Source organism: Fukomys damarensis, unplaced genomic scaffold (assembly GCF_012274545.1).
Source record: "Fukomys damarensis isolate Sample0158 unplaced genomic scaffold, DMR_v1.0_HiC HiC_scaffold_27, whole genome shotgun sequence".
NCBI lineage: Eukaryota > Metazoa > Chordata > Mammalia > Rodentia > Bathyergidae > Fukomys > Fukomys damarensis.
In genome coordinates, this window is record NW_022900939.1 from 43,727,263 (window position 1) to 43,744,417 (window position 17,155).

Below are 17,155 nucleotides of genomic sequence, written 5' to 3' on the forward strand. Positions count from 1 at the left end.
AGGTTTTGTAGTACTTTGTAACAAAGCACTAGAAAACTAATATGCTTCAATTTCATAGTTTCCTCACTTATTTTCATGTATTAATTATTTTTAATCACTTATCAAATTAAAGTCAGCTTAGGTAGGAGAAATTTTCTTGTCGAGTTAGGGACATCTTGAGGACTTTAATTGCTGTCAATGCTTGTTTTCTTGTCAGAGCTGGAAGGGGTTCAAGGCCTCTGCCTGGTGGGCAACAGGCAGTCTCCCTACCCCTCAGCTACTGCCAGCCCCTTCTCTATACCTTATTTCTAAGTGTGGTCTTGCTGAAATGTCCTGGCTGGTGTCGAACCTGCTATCCTCTTTTTCAGTCTCCACATTAGCTGCAGTTACAGATGTGTGCCCCACAACTGGCATTATTTATAGAATTTTTTTTCAAATGTTAAAGAACTCTCAATACCCAATTCCCACCAGAGTGAACAACATATAAAACTGCTGGACTTCCAGACTGCTTCCGGCCCAGCAAAGACACAGCACACATTTTCTTCTTTTCATTAGTTCTCCAGATCTCGAAGTATTTTAAAGTTTTCATTTGAAGCAAGGTAGTGCAGATAAAATTATGAGACATAGCCTATATGAACTGTTTTATTTTCAAAGTTTATTATATTATCAAGAGAAAATTTTATTTGTGACATAAACAATAGCAGACTGAAATAAATAAAAAAAGCCAGCCCCAGTCAATCTGTCCTCGCCTAACCTGCTTTACAGAGCAGCCAAGAAGAGAGTAGAGAGGGCCGGTAGGAGGACAGGCTGGCTGGGACTGGCATTTGACTTCTAGCTTTCCACTCTGATTTTCTTCTTCCAGTACAGTATGGGAATCAGACTCAGGACCTTGAGCTTGCCAGGCAGGCCCAGCGCCACTGAGCCACATTCCTGGTCCTCCACTCTGATTATTTTCTGGCCAGAGAATGCAGTAGATATATATTTTTAAAATGTCGGTCGACTCTTCAGACTTTCAATCCGAAATTATTTTGGCACTTTCAATATAAAGTCCCACAAACTTCTTATGCAAGTATTTCATCTTGGAACTCTTTTCTACCAAAGCATGAAAAAGTTGGATTGTACTTCCTAATTTTTTTTACTACTTTATTTATAAGATACTCCTTGGTAAAGTTATCCAGAAGCTTTTACTCCTTACATGTTTTATGGCCTGAACTGTAGTGCTTACATTTTGACATTTTAACTACTTGATTTTAAAGAATATTTTTGCCTTTACATTAAAATGTGAATATTCATGATTCTCAACTATATGTTGTACAACTTTAAACTCCACATATATTGGGGCTGTGGATTTAGCTCAGTGGTGGTGCTGCCTGACTCTCAAGTGTAAGGTCCCAAGTTTCATCCCTGGTACCAAAACAAAACAAAACAAAACAAAAAAACTCCACATATATTGAGTGACAGCAATAATATGCATGTGATTTTTGTTGGAACAAGTATGTTGATTTATACCTCATTTTTTTATTCTCATCACAACAGAATATCAAAATATATTCCAGACAGTTCTGAGGGTATTTTTTTAATCTACTAAGTTTATTGAGTTCTACCATACGATTACACACATCGTTGGGAATTTGTACCTTCATATGACACATCTTTGTTCTCATGTCTTCCCCATTCCCTGCCCTCCCTTCAACCTCTCCACCCCTCCCTGTTTACAAGACTTTCTTTCCATTTTTTCCTTTTCTCATATTTGTTACTTTCCTTTCTTTCCTTTCCTCTACCCCTCCCACTTCCCCTTTGGCACTTTTCTTCTTATTTCACATTATCTATTATACATTTTTTTTGGTACCAAGGATGGAATTCAGGTCCTTGCATTTATGAAGCAGGAGCCAGGACCACTTAGCTAATTCCCCAGCCCTATCTATTATTCGTTTTGATCCTTATTTACACTTTCAGATTCTTTCACCAGAGAAACTATTCCTCATTTATCCATGTGTGTCCTACATATTTCACTAAAGAGTATGGCCTCAGTTTTCATCCATTTAGCTATAAATGTCTCTAGTTTCTCATTCTTTATGTCCTAGTAGTACTCTATTTTATATATTAAAAAAACAAAACAAAACAAAAAACAAAACAATCTTCTTTATCCATTCTCCAGTTGATGGGCAATTGGGCTGTTTGCAAGCTTTCTGAATCCAGCTGGAAGCACACTGATATGATTCCTGCCTCACATGTACAAGTTTAATTCCATCCCTACAAGGCAAAAGTAAACTATGTTTCATTTGAGGTCCACACCAAAAGAAGCATATGGTACATTGGCTTGAGTGTTTTCCTCCTGGTCTAGTTAGCAAAGCTAAAGGAAGGTAAGACTGAACAAATGCACAGAATAGAGATAAATAACTGATACATGCTGCTTACTGCTTAAAGACAAACAACAAAGGCAGGCTTTTTGTTCATATTTGGAAACTTTTAGAGTAGTTTATTATTTAAAACTTTACACCATTAATAAATATAATGTAAATGAAAATGATTGTCCTTTGGATTGATTTCTCTATTATGAAAATAGCCATATTTAGTAGAAGTATGTGCCATTTTAATAGCTCAAGGGAGAAAATATATATAACTTTTCATTTTTTTTCAGTGCTAATGAAACTCAAAATCTAAGTAAAACATTAACTTTATATTGTTTTGAAAAACATCATTGAATTTTAATACTGAATCCATTTAACTTTATCTTTCAGGATTCTTAATGGAAATTAAATGGGTATAAAAAATGTAAGATATGTTTTGAATTCCATTTCTGACAGATCACTAAGTTTCACGAAGTGCTTTAGTACCACATTAGTATATCACTTTCATCAAACTTCGGATCAGTTTTTCTGTTATTGGACTAACTCCAAGTCATTTTTCTTGAAAAAGATACAGTATGAACCTTCTATGAAGCTTATGATTAAATTCTACGAACAAAATGTCAACAATGTTAAGGTTTATTCATGACTGCATGGGCGCTTCCATGTAAGAACAAGAGGGAATGCGGGTGAAAAGACATCCTAACTGATACAGCGTTTAGAAACCCCAGCTGTGTGCTTCTCCTCTCTGAATTGCACGGTCTTGACACATTGTTAAAACATATTAGTACCCTGACACAGTTACTCCTCGGGGACCCATCTTTATGGTTCTTTTGAGTAAGTGGAACCTGATCCAGTAATTTCTTCCTGAAAGTTGAAAGCCCAATACGCTCTCCTCGGTCGTTACTGTGGATCTCCATCGGGAGATCTGAGCGAAACCGGAGGTCGGCTGTCAAATTCCACACTGTCCATCATCATGCACCGGGGGAGTCATCCGGCGAAGGATCTGGAAGACAGCGGTGAGGGTGCACAGCCGCCACGGTCGGGCCTGACTGAGAAGGGCAGTGAGCTGGGTGACACTGAGCTCCTGCACGGGCCAGGGCTGGATGGTCCCCGGGCACCGGGCTCAGCCCCACCAGGTCTCCCCTCAGCTGCCGGGAACTCAGACCGCATGTCCCTACTATGTCAGCTGCACCCTCAAAATGGGCAGAGAGGTCAGGACAGCTTCTGTCTGCCCTTCTCCCCACTCTGCTCCATCTTTTCCTTCCTGCTTTTCAGGCCCAGCACCCACGGTGGGAGAACCCCAGCTACTTCAGAACTCTGTGGCCAGCCCCCTACAAGGGTGGACGTTCAAATATATACTCTGTGTCTAGTGGTTCTTTCTATGACTGAAGCTGAACATTAGACTCCCAATTTAAAAAGATAAGTGCTTTTGTCCTCAGTTATCATTGAGCAATGTGTAAATATGCCTTATGCCTTATAATGTCACGGAATAGCAAGAGGGGTGCACCTTGAGGCCATACTTTTTTTTTTTTTTGGTGGTACCGGGGATCGAACTCCGGTCCTTAGGCCATACTCTTACGTGGAGTGAGTAGACACACATGTAAGTACCAAATTGTTTCTCTGGTGTGAGAATCTGAAAGTGGAAATGAAGACCAAAATGTATAATAGACACTGTTAAATAGGAAGAAAAGGTCCAAGTGCAAGGGGAACTAGGGATGGGGTGTGTGAAGGGAGGAAGGGAAAGAGATGAAGGAAAAAATGAAAACAAAGCTTATGTAAATAGGGAGGAGTGGACGGGTTGAAGGCAGGGAAGGGAAATGGGGAAAAAGTAAGAACCGAGATAGATCATGTGAAGGTACAAACTCCCAAGGACGAGTGTCATTATTTTGTATACCTACAACTTAGCAATAAACGTAATGAAAAAAAAGAAAACAACATAATTTTGCCTTTGAAGGATTTTTTATTGAGCTCCACATTTAGTGCTGAGTAGAAAATTAATACATGCTTCCTTAGTCAAATGGTGAACTTTTTACAACATAAATTTATATTTGATAAAACTTAATTCATTTTGTATTAATGTATAAGACGTAACAGAAAGCTCGAGTCTACTTTCAACATTTCATACTTCTTCAAAAAATTAAAGATAGAAATGTCATCTGATCCAGCAAATCTGCTACTCTGCATGTGTGACAAGGAAGACATCAGTTATGCTGCAGAGGTATCTTCAAAGCTATATTCATTGTGGAATCATTCACAACAGTCAAGGGATGGAAAAGTCTAAGTGTTCGTCCACCGATAAAGAGCATGCGGGAGTCACTTGTAGTGGGTACCACTGTGAGGTCGTGTCAAGTGCAATAACACAGATGGACTCCTGCCGGGATATTAGGTTGGATAATTCAAACGGAGAAAGACAAGCACTAGGTAATCTAACACATGCTTGGGTTCCAAAAGAAAAGCTGATCTGGTAGATGGTCGCAAAAGTCAGGCACAACTGTGGGGAGAGGGTTGTGGAAATGTTTATCATTAGTGTAAATCTAGCGCAATGGGAGCAAGAAGCTCTGGGGTCTACTGCACAATGCAGTGACTACAGGTAGCAACCACATACACTGAGCTTCAAAAGCTAAAATAGAAGATTTTGCAATTTTCAAGAGTATGTGATACATGTACTGAGTCCACAAAAGGAACATCATGTTCTGTTCTGCAAACATGCACCAGTAAGAAAGAGAGAAGGAAGCTGTTATAGGTAGAACACAGTAAGCACCATTAGGAGAAGATGGAAGTCTCCCTACCTATACCTGCCCAGTTCAGAGTCCGTAGCCTTCTCCCCACCTGAAGGCAACTGCAACTTCTGGGCAGAAAGTGCAGATCCGTTGTTTGATGACTGAAAAATAATTGCAGGTTGATTCGGGAAGGAGATGAGAACTCCAAGTGTCACAAAGCCATTTTCACAGGCTAATGTTCCTGCACCTCCGGGCAAAACAATTTGAAAATCTCAAGTGGGCACCAAAGTAAAGAGGGAAAGCCCCAGAGTGCTTAATTCCAGCGGCACCACAGATGAGTCATTTTGTTTTTGCACTGGAGATCTAGCCATGGCCCTCCTACTAAACCACATCCTCGGCCATGTTTTAAGTGTTTTCTCCTGAGCCCGCACTCACTATGTCACTAACTGCCCAGTCTGTCCCTGCAGTTTCTGGGCGTGTGGGGCTTGCAGGCAGGCGCCATCGTACCTGGATGAGCTGTCTTCATCATTAAGTTTTGGAAATTCTTAATTTAGTATAAAAATTGAATTTAAAAAGCTCTCTAAGTGCATAGTCACACACAGAAGGAGAAAGCAGGACACAAAGAGCAGATGAGGAGGAAGGCAGCAGAAGGGAAGGGAGGCCGAAGGAGGAAGGGAGGAGATGTGAGCTCAGCAACCAGGCGCCATGGCTCGCGCGTCGGCACCCTGCGGAGAAAACGAGTCATTAAAGGGGAGGAATGTGATGCTCACACATGCAAAAGGGATGAACCTTAGTTTTATATCCACTCCTAAGAACACGATTTTCTTTTTTTTGGTACCAGGGATCTAACTCGGGTCCTTGCACTTGCAAGGCAGGCGGAGGAACCACTGAGCTAAATCCCCAGCCCAGAACATGATTTTCTTCACAGGATAAAGTTAGTCAAGAAATAAAGAATGTGATTGACAATTAGGTAACAACTTCTCCCATCCATGCATTATGACTATTAAAAAACTATAAAAATACCCTGCCAAAAAATAATGTAACCACAGCACATAAAAACCTAGATTTATCTTTCCTCCACAAATTATTTTATACCTGCTAACCAGGACGCAGAATGCCACACTCTAGTGGTAATGTGCAAGGGTTTTATATTTATTGAGGGGCAACAGTGACACAGAAGGCACTTCCAAAGAATCTTTTTACATAACACCTTGAAAATAAGCAGAGACAAAAAACAAGCTATAGACTATTTTGTTTTTCCATCCAAATCTTATACAATTAAAAAAATTGTAACGTGTGTTTTAGTTACTAATTCTTGCTTTAATTTTTACTTAGTAAGAGTAATCTTAGGGCCGGGGATTTAGCGCAGTGGTTCGGTGGCCTGCCTCGCAAGCTCAAGGACGCGAGTTCGATCTCCGGTACCAAAAAAAACGGAAAAGAGTAATCTTAGAAACTCTTACTGTTTTGTAGCAGATAAATGTATATACAGGACAATAAAAACTGCAGTCCTCTGTCTTGTTCTCAAAACAAAAAGGAAGCATCCGATTCTCCGTAAACTTGTGTTTAGTATGAAACTGAAGGATAGTTTGATTTTTAGAGGGCACAACTGAGTTCTAACACATACACACACACACACACACACACGTTTGGTTTTCAGCACCTTTTTATAGCGTATATTCACTTCTATTTCCTCATCGTGTGCATTGGCATTGTACACATATTTTTCCAAAGTGAAGGAGTTGAGAAGTGTGTACTGAGAATTGTTAAATGAATCATTCACTTCTTCATCAGTGCAGACAGAGATTTGCTTCAAGCTTTTGGGCGGCTTCCTGCCCGTGCCCCCTTCCCTATTCATCCTCCAGCCCTCCCTGGTTCACAGGTGGCCCCTGGGCCGGGTCAGCGCTGCCTGAACCAGAAGTAGAAACCAACCTCTGTGCTCTTCGCAAGCCCTTACTTCGAATGCTGCATCGGCACATGTTCTGGCAAACAAGAAATGTTTTTCAGGTGCCTCCCGTTGCGATTAACCTGCTTTTTCCCCGTCAATCTTTTCCTGAATGAACCAAAGCTGGGAGTTTAACTTCCTCATAAAAAGCGCACCATTTTCTATAACATCCATCACAGTGGCCATTATTTCTTATTTAGCTCAGGGAATTTTGTTTCTTTAATTATAGAAACCCCTAAATATAAATCATGTTGCTATTAATACAGTTCTCTTCTTTTACAGAAAGAGTTTCTTACAGAGAGTTATTCACAGCAATGTGAAATATTTCAGTTCACAGGAAGCAAGGGAATTTCATGTCGATATATGAGCATATAATAATGTTTATTTTTGAGCAACATTATCTGTTAAAAATAAACATCACATCACATTCATATAAATACATATTAAATAGGAACCTAGGTGTTATCATTAGGAATTTTATGAAGATTATAAACAATGTTGCCTTAAGTTTATAAAAGAATTTGAAAGGGAAAAACTGAAATGACTAATTGAATTATGTACCTAACTGGATCTTACATTACTTTTGTAATTTGAAATTTATTTAGATGTATTATAAACCTTGAGTTTGACATGCGTTGATGTCACATGTATGACACGTGTACATGAACACAGCCATTCACATGCAGCATTCAGTCACATAATCATGTATGGCCAGGTGTATTTATCATGCATTTTATTCCACATCATCACCATCCATTCACTGCTTTTAGAGATGCTCCTCATTTATCAGGATCTCGGTTTCTTTCACCTTTAAAGGAGACAATTTAGCAATGTAAAAGGTTGACTTGTATGACTCTGGAATTATCATAGGTTTGAGAACCTAAAACTAATCAGCACGGTACCAGGTTACTGTGTTGGCAGAATTATCCAAGAAGTCTGAGTAATGGCATTTAGCAACTTATCAATCTATTTAGTGCTAACATGCTGAGGCACATATATGTTATTTTAAATGATAAATAACATTTCTCAATCAAGCAGACGCAGAGGATCACTTAGCTTGTAATAGGTCTAAATACATATTCCTCTGTGACTCAAAAATCCTAAGATTTTTCTTCCTATAATTATATTTATTTTTCCCATAACTATAAAGCAGGATCACATCAGGTCAGTGATTGCACTACTCTCAGAATTTCCTTTGCAAATGTCTATAGAAATCCGTACTTGATGCCTGAATATATCTCCCTATTAGCCTAGAAAAAGAAAACAACTTTATTTTAAGAAATAAATATTGATTCTTTCAATAATGTAAAATATTTAACAGAAAGCATTTGAATTCATGTTTTTAAAAAGGTCAATAAGAACTCTAAATTGTGTAAAAATGCATATGTATAGTGGGAAAATAATGAGAGAAATTGGGTATTTACCAGTGAGGAACAAAGTATAAGGTGAAATTGGACAATGTAGAGTTTTAAAATAAAGAGCCATCATAGATGGAAGATAAAATTTTTACTTTTATTTTGTAGGAAATCCAAGAAGTATAATCACACTTGAGAAGATGGGGCTGGGGATTTAGTTCAGTAGTTCCGCCCGCTGCCTCGCAAGTGCAAGGACCTGAGTTCAATCCCCAGTACCAAAAAAAAGAAAAAAGAAAACCTGAGATATTTTTCAGTGGACAGAGATAATAGTTTTCTTTTTACAGAAACATTGTACTATGCTTTTTTTTATTGTAGATCTACTCCATGGGTGCTATTCTGAATGCCATAGTCCCTATGTCTAGATTGAGTCTATGTATTAATTTCAAATCATGTCATTTCTTAGAATTATAAGGAAATTTGGAATAAGGATTATAATAATAGCAAGGGTAATAATAGATTGCTGGTTACTTAAATAGCAAACCATGCATATGTTGTACAGAACATATATTTCTAGGTTATCTGATCCCAACCATTTTTGTTGTCTTCCAGCTAATGTACAAGTCTGTAAATTGTAGATATTTAATAGTGGTACATAAGTCTTTTTATAGATTTATTCATAAAACTGGTTTAGGGGAGTTTCGGTTGATCTCATCCTCTAAAAAGAACAACTTTCTTGCTGAAAAAAATTATAACAATTCTTTATTACATAAAAATTTGTTTCACATCTCCTTTGACAATTTTGAAATGTTGTAACAGTTTCCTCATTAGCAAAGTGTTGAATCTTTAATGCATGTTTATTTTACATTTGTGTGAATCACCATATTGCCAATTTTTAAAAGGAGAAAGAATTTACATGGGGAAAGATGTTGAATAATTTAGTGAGAAGTCATTTACATTTGAAAAGACTTACTTTTACTCATAATGGAAAGTACAGTGTTGATTTATTTCACTTTTCATTATTTTTCGGAGTTATGAGAGGTAAAACCAAGGAGTGCTGAGCTATACCTATAGCCCTATGATTTCCATTATTTGTAATTTTCATTCTGAGAGAAGTTTCACTAAATTTTCCCCATTGGCTTCAGATTTGAGAGTCTTCTGTGTGATCTCTGAGCTCAGATTACAGGTGTGCACCACCATTCTCTCCCCAGTTTACTTTCTATATGAAAATTTGAATATGTTACCTATTAATGCAAATTATAGTTGTTCATATGACAAATGGAACCATGACCACACATAAATAGAGCCGTCTAAAAAGAGAAATTCCATTTGAACCAGGTAAACCTCTCATGGGTAACTTCTCCAGACAGTTAATGACTTCTTGGTGCGGTGATAACATCCGTACCCATGTTACAGCAGCACAAATCATAACAGCTAAATCTTGGCAGCAGCATATTGGCCAATGAACAGATGAAAAGGCAAAAAATAAAATAAAACATAATACTACTCAGCCAAAGAGAAAGATATATTAAATCATTTATAGTAGAGTAGAGACCATAATGCTGAGAAAAAAACAGACACAGAAAATTGAGTATTATATACATGGTTTCCCTTTTATGAGAAACCAAACCTATAGGAAATTTACTTAACAGGCAAAATAAAAGATGGATTACCAGAAACTGGGAGGTTGACTTTATGAAGATGAAAATGGAATCTGAGCAGGGGTGGGATAAGAAATCAAGGAGAGCAGGGAATAGATGCAAAGATTAAGACATGCTGTGTAAGTGTCCTGTTTCCCCAGGTGAATGCAGTTACTATACTTTAAAATTATATACTCACTGGTCGGAGAGTTAGCTCAGTGGTTCTGCCGCCTGCCTTGCAAGCATAAGGGCCCAATTTCGATCCTTGGCCTATATATACTCATCAGATAAAGATAATAAGTTAGCAGTGCTGGGACTTTTGTGGTAGATGGTGAATTGAAAACCAGGAGAGTGCAAGCCAACATCATCCCTTTGATTTATGTGTACATTTATACTTTAACTGCTAGTTATGTGATCATTTCTCTTAGCAAGATTTTCCCCATAAAATTCAAAGGAGTTGGAGTCCCAAATATGTTCTACACTTAGAGCATTGACTTAACTCTTAGACTTTTGGTAGAAATTCTCCCTCCTCTGCACTCTTTCTGCACCATGCACTGTGCCTTCCAGGTCGAGACGAGAGCAGTAAGACCAGCCTTTGCAACTACGGCACAGTCAACTCGATGTGTTGATAATTTGATATGAGAATGCATCGTGGTACTATGAGTATTTTTAAAAGTATCTGTATGGTTTTGCCATAGATATATTTCAGTCCAAATAAGTAGGATCCTCTTTTCTTAATTGTTGTCTTATACTATGCAGCTTTGTAAGATGGAGAGTAGAACATTTTCTTGTGGAATTAGTTTTAGGGAACATTTCTCGCCTCTCTGTTCTTGGGAGTTACCCAAGGAAACACCACAATTAAATGTTGCTGGAGAAAGGCAGATAAACTTTACATTCCTGGGTGCTGATCTCAAGTGAGCTATGTGTGGCCTGTTCATCTGCTACATCCCCCTGGCCCATGAATTCCTGAAATCGCTCAGACAGACGATCACACCAATAGTTCCTCGTATCAAACCATTAGAAGCACCTGCTGCCTCAACCTTGCATCCAGTGTATGACCTCGCTTCTCGTTTCAGTGTGACAGAAATAGACAAACAAACAATGTGTAGCACAGTTGATAACTCTGTCTTAAAAGCATTTCAACTTTCAAACTTCAGGACTCCACAATCCTCTGATTTTTTTTCAATTTGCACTGGTCCTTCCTTCCTAGTTGTCTCTGGCACCTGTGCCTCCTCAGCCTGACATGTATGTTTTGTTTTGGTACTGGGGATCAAACTTGGGTCCTTGTGCTTATGAGGCAGGTGGAATGTGCCAAGATTCAGGCTCTTGTGCTTGCTTTCTCTCTTTGTTTTGTTGTTGTTGTTGTTGTTGGTACCGGGGATTGAACTCAGGTCCTTGCGCTTGCAAGGCAGGCCACCGAACCGCTGGGCTAAATCCCCGGCCCCTCTCTTGTCTAGTATTTGTCACTGACAACATCATTTCCAGTATGTGGCCATGAGTATTTATAATATACAATGCTTAAAGACTATATTACTGTATTTTCATGTTAGAATTGAAAGTATATTTTCTACTTTATGATATTTTTATTTTATAGAACATAAATATGTCATTAAATATTTTTGATGCTTAGATTCATGTTTAGATTAACTCATCTTCCCTGTTTGATGTCAGGTAGGATTTTCAATCTTTACACATTTAAATGAAACAACTCCATTAACTTTTCTACTAACATTCTCTCCCACCTCCAGTGTTTGGTGAAATTTAAATATCCTCACTGATTCTTCCTTAATGATACTCGATAAAGAATTGGAGCAAAAAAATGTATCCTGTATTCCACACTGACACCACAATAGGGAGAAAGAAAATAGTGCACAGAAACTTTAATTTAGAAATGTGGGGGTTAGGGTGGAGTTCAAGCTTGACGGTTTGGGGTCCACTCCAGGGCCTGGGGCAGCCCACTGCCAGAGGTGTGTGGGAGGTCAGGGAGGCCTGCTCCTGAGGTCCGGTCCCTCACCCTGGCCCTTGCTTTCTCCTCCCTGATCTCTCTCTGGACACCATGATCTGAGCAGATTTGGTCCTCCATGCCCAGCCGCCATGCTGTCTCTGCCTTGGAGCTGGTTGACCATGGACTGAGACCGTGAGCAAATCACACCTCACCTTTTTTACATTGCGCCTGTTGGATATTGGGTCTCAAGGACAAGAAAATTCACTGATACAACACAGAAAAGCAGCTGAGATCGAAAGCCGTCCCTGAAATCAGAAGTGTGTCTAGGGGAGTTAGAACATGGAGAATAACCATGAAGAGGCTCCACCATCATGGAGGGGGTGACAGAGAGCACAGAATTGGGTCAGTCCGCTCACTCGAAGCAAGGAGAATAACAGGGTCCTTATCGGCAGCCCCATCGAAGGACTTGAAAGTCAATTCCTCTGGCTTGTCAGGACAAAAACTCAAAATATCTCAATGACGTTCTGGATTTTTTTTTTTTTCATACAACCTTGAATCTATCACTAAAATCACACACTAGAGCTTCAGGATGAAAGTCCGATAAGCGCTCCCTGGTAACCCCTAATATCCTGCTTCAAGTTACATTGTTGCCACCAGATTTCTGAGCTGGACTCCCAAGGTCCACGGTACCTCACCCTGCTGCCTTTCCTACAGTCGGCAGACAGCCCGGACGATCCTACTCTTCCTCTCAAGAGCGTTCCTGCATCCGTGGATCTCTTTGTTCAGATCCAATTCATCACACCGTGCTCTCCTTACCCTTTCTTCAGCTCTCTAGTTTGCTTTTTATTTCATTTTTTTGCCCACGCGAGGCCAGAATGCGACCACTGAGATGCCCCCAGCCCATTTCTTAACACTGTGCTTGTTCTGTGTGGTGATTCCCCTCGCTCCTACTATGCGATGGCTAAAGGACAAACTTCTCACTGCGTTTTCCTTATATCTTAAACTATTCTATTCTAGTTCCCAATTCATTCCTCTCTTCTGAGGCCTTCTCAATTCTACCTTCCTGTTTTATGTGTAGGTCTGCTTTTTGGGAGGATGAGATAAGAAAATGAAAATTTTTTTATTGCTTTTTATAAGGAAAACTAACAAATGCAGATAGCTCTGGACAACGAATTTCACTCCAGCCCTATCAACTGTTCAAAGCTCTCCAACTCTCCAGCTGTTTTCCTTTTGTTACTCTTTTGTTACTATTCAGTTTACTCTTCTCTTTGGTCTGGAATAAAAGCTTTCTCGCCTGCCTGTCTGGTACAATTTTTGCTTTGGCACAAATATGTTTCCTTTTTTTTTTTCTTTTTAATCCAGATATAATTTTAATATATTTTTTCTTCTTTACATGTTTTTGAGCAAATTAATGGATGAACAGGATACCATATGATAGATCTAACAGGCAGATTCCTCCTCTCGTGTACGGTGAGCAAAGCAACTATACATCCCAGAGTGAAACAGAAGCCTCAAAATTGAACGTAAGGTAATGGTAAGAAGAGCCCAGGGTGGGCTTGTGCCCACCGAAACAGGATGACAGATAGATACGGCCTGCAGAACGTAAAAGAAACGCTGTATACCCCCTCCCAGGTGTGTCTCATCGGGACTCTGGCTAAAACTGGCAGAAACGACTGACCGGGCACAGCGCCACCTCCGGGGTTTCCAGCACGCAGGTCTGTCCCTGCATGCGCTCTGATTAAATTACAGGCCTGCCATGCAGCCCGAATACACGAACCTTTACGAGCTTCCGTGGGGAAAATGTTACTGAAGGTCAGGCCACAGATATAGCATGCATGTGCTCTGAAATGAAGCTAGGGAGATGTCCATGGTCTTTGTTATTTTTATTTCTCCTCTTAGAACACTGAGGGAGGAACAGCCCTGGAGTGTTGCCCAAATTCGGGAGGGTGGAGGGGCTAGGTCAGGACCCCAGCTGTGCCACCTACACTAAACATACTGCCTCTCTGTGACCAGAAGCCTAAACTTTCATTCTAGGGAAGAGGGAAAAAGCTTCAGAGCATATGCTAAAATCTAAGAGACGTTTCTTAGATTTTTATCTACAAGAACATATTACAAATTCAAATTTTTGAGCAGATATTGCTTCAGAAGTGTAACACAAATCATCAACTGTAAGACGGCTTGGAATAAAATAAATCAGTATTAATAGATGTCTGTGATGCAAAACAGGTCTGACACTTGGCTGAGAGTTTATCTTGAGATCTATGTGTCATCACAGCTCAGTTCATTTTCATGAAATAAAAGCTGATACTAAAATACAGATGATTACTCATCCTTCCTCCCTGAGAAAAGTGCTAGGACACATCCTCTCTGGGGTAGGAAAAGAGACAAATCAATGAATCAGTCTTCCTCCACAGTATGAAATTAGGAAGCTATCTTCTCCAAAATAAAATGGGTGTTATTTTCAAACATCGTGCTAACAGAACCCTGCGCTTGTGATTAGTGGTAGGACGGAAACAGCTATCCTGGGGTTGTGTCGCTCCAGTTTATGAAGCAGTGGGAGAACAAGGACGCCAGCTCTTGGCAACCAATTTATGGGGTCTCTTTTCTTAAATACTCTATTCTAATGACAGAGAAAATAAATGAAATGAATGCAGCATTTGCCTTGAGATGTTCTCTCATTTTTCCTTAATTTATCCTAATTTTCAAAAGAAATAGCCCTAACCAAACAGCTTTTTGCTCTTGAAGCGGTTTTAAACATTCTACGTTAAAACTAAAATGAATAAGAATTCAAAATCCACAGAAAACTTCGAGTTGGTATCTGAGATTTACCTGAATCCTAGAGCTTATAATGGGAGTTCTTAAAGAAACATCTACTTTTCCCTAAGGACAATGTCTTCTCTGCTACTGGGGATGTTCCCAAGCAAACCTTCGAGCATCAGTGTGCTATGTGAAGTTGGCCTATCGATGTACTTCTGAAAAAGAACAGGTAGGCATTTTAAAATGTTTCTCTTAATATTTACTTCTCCTGCTTTATTCAAATATTAACATACAGCTATTTCAAAATTTAATAGAGAAAGGCAAGATAAAAAATGTTCACAAGGTTATTAGTAAGCCTTGTATTGTTTTTCATACAGTACGAAAAGAGTAGCTATCAACTGAAAATATTTATGGATTTTAATAAATGTGTTATTCAAAATTATAAATGAAAAAATTATAATGACACTATTATTAAATGAATGAAACACGAAATAATTGGATTACTCTAAGTCACAAAAAGCAGTATTCACTTTTATATGTTCTTAGAAATATAGAGCCTATTACATGCTGAGAAGCATGTGAACTTTTAATCCACAACTGGACAGAGCTCAGTAAAAGCCTCCCTCACTGACTAGATAAAAATACCTCTACAAGTCCCTCATTCACACTGATCCTTGATGTCTGAATTTAGGAGAATAGGAATAATACTTTGTGACATTTTGTAATGGACATGGTATAATGCAAGCAGTATGATCAGTGAGGAATGTCACCTGTTGCATAGTAGATATTTTAATGAATTATTCTAATATTTCGTGCTCACCTATAGTCAAAAATGCTTGTGCCAAAAGCATAAACCTCATTTCCGATTTCATTTCATTCTTCCTTCACTGTAATGGCAACAGAAAGTTTGGACCATACTCTTACATGCTTCATGAATATATATAATGATTATGTTATGTAAGACTTTTTGAACATTGACACTTTGATATTTTGAACCAGACTTTTCTGGACAAGGCCATCCTGTGCACTGTAGGATTCTTAGTAACAAACTCTGTTCTATTCATCACATGCCAATCTGTCCCTTGTCCTGAGAACCAACGAAGTGTCCAGGCATTGTCAAATGTCTCGTGTAGGGATAACTCAACTACTAGTAAAATTAGTCTCTGAGATTCATACTTATATTGTATGTACTTTTTTACATATCTAAAATATAGATGCAGTGGATCCCTGATCTATGAACTCAATGAGTTCCCAAGGGCTGGTTGTAACTCAAGTTGGCCAATGAAGGCTCAGGCTCCTCTCCACAGCCTTCAGAGTCTCTCTTCTGTACCCAGGAAGATCTCAGTATCCTGAGAGAGACACTGGCCAGGATTCCTCAGTTAACCCCACACAGGGAAGGATGCTGTCGTGTTCCTTCCAGAACTCATTAAGGGCTAACTCTGTGTCTGAGACCCTCTGGAAGCACAAGTGGCCAGAATTCTTCTTGTAACTCAAGAAATTGTTTGCAATTTAAAACAAAACTCCAGTTGTAACTCAAATTGTTTCTATGTCAGGCAGCCATAGCTTGAGGGTCCACTGTATTCGAAGGAAAAATGGAAGTGACTGGAATAGAAGTAATGGTAGGAAAATAATTTAATACATGAAAATAACTGAGATAAAATGAATAACGTATATGAAACTATCTAATGTAATACTGTATCAGTAGTAAAAATTCTACCCACATTACTTTGGTTATGAAAGTGTGAATATAATAAAAATAAACATTGCTATGGCTCCTGTCTAGATGTCTCCAAGACAGTCACAGCTGGGGCTTTTGGGATGTTGCTGGATCTTGCATATGTAATACAGGGATAAAAGATGTCAAGCTGGAATTAAGGAAGGCCCCCCCGGGTGTCATTGTTTCCACCCAAAAGCCAAATAGACCGGAAGGGATAAAAGGCTTGCTCCCTTCTGCTTGCCCTGGTTTGGCATGGACTGTTTTCCTTCCTTGATGCCCCTCTGCCATGCCTCTCTGCCTTGCAGCCAGCCAACTATGAACTGAAAACTAAAAACTGAACTGAAACAAACCTTTCTTCGTTTAACTTTGCGTGTTGGATATTTTGTCTCAGCAGCAAGAAAAGTAGAAAAGATAAACACTATCTTGAAATGTTTAAATCAAGAATAAAATATAAATAGAAATGTTGAGCATTGTAAAGCAAAGATACTGAGATTCAGAGGTTACAGATCTTTTTGATCCTAACAGAAGACAGTGATGTTGGTTTCTATTTCAATGTGGAATGAATTAATATATCCACAGAAAGTCTATTTTGGTATTATTTTCAATGACCCAATTTCCATGCAAGGCTAATATTTTTCTTGTGTAGTTGACTTGCCAGGTGAAATTTCTTATTATTTGTCTCTGTTTAACTCAATATCAAGCGCTCTTTTCTTCATGAGAACTTTCAAACAGTTAACTTCTTAAGATTCCAT